The following is a 6587-nucleotide window of genomic DNA, read 5'->3' on the forward strand; positions in this document are numbered from 1 at the left end:
GGCCTCATGTCCCTGTAGCTGATCGCTACCTTTATTTACCTGGAAAGCCAGTATATTGCCTGCACATCTTGATTTTCAAAATCGCTGTAGTTGTTCTATAGCGGCTGCCATGTTAGATATCCAACATGGCGCCGCATAAGGAAACGCGCATGCGCGAACCTTCTCCCTCCCCCTAGACGCGAGCGTGACCTACTCTGCCTGAGCCGCTCCTGCTTGAGAGATGGAAAGCACGCTCACAGGGTATGTTCAATGCGCATGCACTTACTCAGTAGCTGGTCGGAGTGTCTGTGCAGGAGCGATGCATTCTGGGAGTCTTCTTTACACAGCTCAGCATTTTTTCTTCCTGTTTGGCTTCTGCCAACAACAATACTCTATTCAATCAATGAGTCCAATTGATAAAACAGCATCAAACCTAAATGTCCATTCTGCCTTGTAGTTTAGCAATGCGCGTTCCCTATTTCCACCTGTCCTAGGGCGTATGATCTATTGTAAAACCTGGAACCTTAATTGGGATGCATTGTGTTTTTTTTATTTTAGCTTTGTGTTAGTCCATCCCTTATATAGTTTGTATAATCTTGTATAGTCATAGCAAAAGCCACAGGGCCATCTGGGGCTTGGGCATATGGAGCGTATCAGCAGCATCCTGAGCAACCCAGCCAGGCACGTCCCCCCTCCCGCCCCTTCAGGCTTAGAGAAGCTTTCCTAAGCAGCACCGTGTGCCAACACTGGAAGTCACAGTATCTGCCTGAGTGAAGGCACACGGAGCACAGTATTTTTCAGGCCAACCCATGCTCCACTCTGTTTTGCCTACACTCAGGTGGAAAGCTGTAGTTTTCAGTGTAGGCACACAGAGCAGTGTAGGCACACAGAGCAGTGTAGGGATGAGGATCCACTTGTGAGTCTAAGAGCAAGTGACCCAATAGGCATGAAATGTGTTACTTTTACTAACTAGTGCTCTGAATTGAGAATTTCACATCCAGTGGTATAACTGCTAGGGGTGTGGGGAGGGGCACAACTGCATCTGGGTCCAGCATTAAGAGGATTTTTTGCGTTCCTTCTCCTCTGTTGAAAAAGAGAGTGTCTGCAGGGGGTTGTGGGGCCCAATTACACATCCTGCTGATTTGCTATCATATACCTGTAGTCTGCTGTCAATTGTGAGATATTCTCTTTAAATTTAGCCATTTTGGATACCTCACATTACTACCTTCAAGTAAGGTAAAATTTACTGATACCTGTGAGAAGAGTAAAGGAGTGGGAGGGAGTGATGATAAGCTACAGGAGGGGCAGACTTTGTGGAAGGCAGACAGAACAGTACTTACCTAGCACCCCCCTTTTGCTCAGTAGGTAGGGGCATTGCTGCCTGAGAAACTCGCCCTTGAGTGGTAGTGCCCCTAAAGTTACCAGGTGCGGAAAAAAAATGCTCCTGGTAACTTTAAGAGCTAAAATTCTGAACTGGAATTGTGGCTTTACCGACGCAAAAAAACCTTAGTGCGGAGGGGCAAAGGGGGCGGAAAGCATTCTCTAGGCTGTCTCAGGGCGGTGCTAAGGGGCTAAAATGCCTCTAGCAGTAGGCACATGCCTCTTCTGTCCTCCCCTAGCTCTGGACCTGGGGAATAATGACAAACATCATATTTAATCACACTATTACACTGCCAACAGGTTTACTAAGGAACTTTTGTCTAGTGCTTTTTATCTCCAACATTGGCAATAACCAGTCTTTCCCTGAGACTGCACTGTATTTTATGCCAATTCTATAAGATGATTTTCTTAACCTCCTCACTTTAGGGAATTGATTGTATTGATGGTGGTAAACCCAAAAGGTCTAATCAGTCAATCCATAGATACAGATATTAACTTTTCCTAGTCTCTCACCTCAGGCCATCCTGCCTTAGAAAGAGGTTAGCAGAGGTTCATCATGCAATGTGGCACAGTGCACAGAAGTTGGTAGTTTGAAGAGCTTGCTGATTTGTGTCATTGTTTTCACTGGTTTGTGCTTACTTTATGGAAATAGTACAGGATAATGGATTGTCCATGCAGGGTAAAATCAATTTAGTCTTGGCCCACCGCCCACCAAGGTCTTAAAATGGCCCTGGGGCCTTATAACCCTTGTTCAACATGAGTTCAATGATCAGTGCTTGTGCGGAACATTGATTATTCTTTATTAAAACAATAGTCAAAAAATATGAAGCTACTCCATGTTTCTAACTGACTGCTTCTTAGATGATAATTAATCAGATTAACTGTGCACAGATAATCCCCCTGCATAATGGATTTTTGTTTATCTGTAATCTCACTAATTACAGGGGAGGAACAGTATAGCAAGACAATTCTCCATTACTACTATATTATTTTTTATAGAAAAAGAATAGGCATAATTTTCAAGATAATTTCAATTTATTTATATAGGTGTATACTGCACGCTGGACATCCGAACACAGTGGGTTTGAGTTCAATGAAGATTAAATGTATATGTTATTAAATGTATATATCCTTGTTAATTTTACCCTCCAAAACTGCAAAGATTTGTGTAAAAGGAACTGCATATTTATAGCTATTCCCCTTTTGGCTAATATTCTCTATGTAAAAGCTCTTTTTAGACCGTTTTAGAATAACACAAGCTGTAGAGTCACAACAGATTTGACAATAAAAGTTTTCAAGTAGACTTGAAAAAGTACATTGAAGTCAATAGGGGGAAAATAAACAGACACTTGAGTAAAAATAAGGATGCACCGAATCTAAACTTATTTTTTGCCGGGGGCCTCGCACATGCTCCTTCTGCCTAATCATGCTTCACTTCCTTTGCCCCAATAATAATAATAAAAATAATAATTTTTTTTTTTCAAATTTAAATACAGATAAATATTTCCCCTAGTTAGTGTTTAAGTCTGGATAGGGTTGCCCCTTTTCCCTATATTTTTATGAGTTTTCCCTATTAATAACATTGGCATCAAGCAACATTTTACTGGCCAGACCAGTCAAATACTGGCAACTCTAAGGGGCACATTTACTAATCCACGAACGTCCGAAAAGCGTCTGAATGCGTTTTTTCCGTAATGATAGGTATTTTGCGATTTTTCATAAATTGTCGCGACTTTTTCGTAGCCGTTACGATTTGCTTGTATATTGTCGCGACTTTTTCGTAACGTTACGACTTGCGCGAATTGTTGCAACTTTTTCGTAGCCGTCGCGCCGAGTACGAAAGTTTCGGATTCATTCAAGCTTCAGTATCGTGACGTTCCTTGGGCCAGGTTGGAGCTGCAGAGTGCCATTGAGTCCTATGGGAGGCTTCCAAAATCATGCAAAGTCTGAAAGGTTTTCCCGCCGTTTACAAACGCTCAATACGAAAAAGTTGCGGCAATATACGAGCAAATCGTAACGGCTATGAAAAAGTTGCAACAATTTACGAAAAAGTCATAACGGCTGCGAAAAAAATCGCAAAAAATACGAAAAAGTCGCAAAATGCTTGTTTCCAATCCGAATTTTTCCCATTCGGATTCGTGGATTAGTAAATGTGCCCCTAAGTCTGGACTGACAATCAAAATAGGCTCTGACATTCCAAGTACACAAAGGCCCAAATAGCTCCCAAAAGGCCCAATGAATATTGATGAGCTATGTCTCTACAGCTTTGTCACCCGCCCCTATATTAGCAGCCTAGCTAGTAAAATACTTGACAAGGCCAGGAGTCAGTATTGTAAATCTACTGACCCCTGATCTGCTCCCAATATTGCCCCTTCTCTTCCCTCATCCACCTAGAATTTGCCCTTAGCACACCCACTTCATCATCACCACATTCCTTTAAACTACTGTGATCCTCCTATATGTCACCACCCCCACCCCTTTCATCACCACCTGTTTGCCCACCAAAGCCTAAATGCTGAATGATAAGAACTTCCACATACCTCCCAAATGCCCTACTTTGCCTGGGACAGTCCCGCGTTTATTCCATTATCCTGCTGTCCTAGATTGTCCCACTTCCTGGAAGTCTTCCGTCTTCTTTAATTGCCAAGCTTGTATTTTGGCACTTGACCATTGGTGCAAAGCAGCAGAAAGTGCCAAAAGTCCTGGCACTTAAGCTGGCCATACACGCACCAATGATATCGTAGGAAACCTCGTTTTGTACGATATTCACTGCGTGTATGGCTGCTCGACGTGTCGATCGGCCAGGTTAAAAGATTTTGATCTGGCGCCATTGAAGGTGCCAAGCGAAATCTATGTTCGGGGCTGAATCATCATAAGGAGGTAGAATTCCTATTGTTTCTGCCTTCATATCTGACAAATCAGCCCTGAAGTCTGTAGAGGGTGGGAACGATCTTTTGTGCAACCAAAAAAAAAAATTTATTGCGTGCATGGCCACCTTTAAGGAGAAATGGGACATTACAGCAGCAAACAATTTAGCACATTTGGTGGATTGTAAACAAACAAACTTTGCCCTGTGGATACCTGGCATTCCACTTCTTTCTCCTGTAGATTTGTTGTGTCACGCTGGGCCCCATAGGGTGAGCAGATCACTTGAAAATTCAGGGACATGTCTAATAAATACATGTTGCAGGGCAAAACTGATTGCATTCAAATCTAACTGTAATCGGTTCAAGCCTGCTGGCTGAATTTTCAAGTGATATGGTCACCCCATGCTGGGCTGATATTTCTGGATATTACTGCTTACAAATAATGCAGGAACAATGTGATATAGTTCTACAGATCTACCCCCTATGAGTGGCAGTGCCATTCACCACCGTCAGTGTTTCTCATATTGAAGACTCAAAGCCAGGGGTGCAATTAGATGTTATTAGAATTAGAGGATCAGTGTGCGCAGCTAATGTGATGCCATTGTCAGTTTAAGTTCATAGTAGTCTAGTTATTTCCGGCCAGAACGACAACAGGTTGTAGTGCAATATTTGGTCTGGGCCCTTCTTATTGTCAAAGCCTTCAACATTTATTCCCCAGTCCCTCCAGGTAACTCACGACGGGAGAGTATACAGTCATTCCTCGCACTCACTGTGCCATTACATGCCATCTGAGGGCTAAAATGTAGCATAAAATGCTTTAACACACTGAGTCTATCATAAAATGCTGGGGGACTCTCACTGTGGCTGTAATGAAATAGAGGTGGCAAGTGTGTCATGGTATGCTTAGGGCCATAATGTCATGAAATAGCAAGGACCACTACATCTGTCTCAAAATGCTAAAAAATCACTTTGTGTACCTGATGCTGCTATTCCAATCATGGGAAAAGGGTTTTTGTAAAAAAATGGTGTGTTGCTTGGGGGAGTGGCCACAAAGTGAGAGTGTACAAAAACTACATATGTTTGTCCCTCTTTCTGATTTTCACATATCGGGAGGTATGCTCTATGGCATCCTTCAGCATCCCCTGTACAGATTGCCAGATCAGGTCAGTGTTCCCTCTGATTTCTTTTTGCCTGTATATGCTAGAATGATTCAAGATTCCTTTTATTCGTCACATATACAGTTAAACAGGTACAACATATAATTAAAGTTTTGAAATATTTTTAAAGAAATAAAAAATTGTTTACACCTAAAAAAAACTTCAACATAAAATAAGTGTAAAGAATAAGAAAAAACAAACAAAATAGAGCTTATAATGTAAAACAACAATAGTGCATTATGTTTAAACAATACATACTAAAGTGTAGTACCATATTATTACCAAACACAGCTGTCAATAGGTGACAGTCAAAATATATATTAATATAAATTATCTTTTGTGTGTATTTTTAAAATAGTATGTGCTTAGAAAGGTAATTTGTACTTTTTTCTGACCACAGATTGTTGTTTGTCCTGGTCTCCAAATTTGTGAACACATGGCTTATAGGGAATTTATACTGGCCATAGTGGCCAACAAATGTTCTTGGCCTTAAGCAGTTAAAGGTAAACTATACCCCCAGAATGAATACCTAATCAACGGCTAGTTTATGTTAAGTAACCTATTAAAGAATCTCACCAAAATGGAATATGAATATATATATATATATATATATATATATATATATAAAATCAAAATACAGATGCACACCAGTTATTTTACAAAGAAAAAACTTAACTTTTAATCAGCATCATTAAAAAGAAAACAGGCTGATGTTTCAGTCCCCATCTCAGACCTTTCTCAAGACACACACACACATATATATATATATGTGTGTGTGTGTGTCTCGGCTTGTTTGTGTGCACTGTGAATCCTATGATCCCAGGAGGGTGCCCTTAATTCTTAAAATGGCAATTTTCTATTTAGTACCGGTAGTACCCTATAGTGCACACTACTTAAAAAGTATATATTTATGAAAATGGTCTATTTAGACAAGCAAGGTATGAGTTTGTTTATGCAATATATTTTTATAGAGACTAACATTGTGGGGGTATGTGAGCAGCTCTTCTTGAATAGTTTACAGCAGAGCTTGGCACACTTTGCGCACTCAGGATTAATGTGGGCAGCCACGGGAATTTTGAGGGACAAACCTGATTTAGGACAACTGTGATGAATCTTCTGTATGAAATACAACTTTCCTTTTAGTAATATTGTTGTTAGTGCTGTATGCCTGGTTACATTTTACAGCTTTTCCGGTGTTTTTCTC

Source organism: Xenopus tropicalis, chromosome 2, assembly GCF_000004195.4.
Source record: "Xenopus tropicalis strain Nigerian chromosome 2, UCB_Xtro_10.0, whole genome shotgun sequence".
Classification (NCBI taxonomy): Eukaryota; Metazoa; Chordata; class Amphibia; order Anura; family Pipidae; genus Xenopus; species Xenopus tropicalis.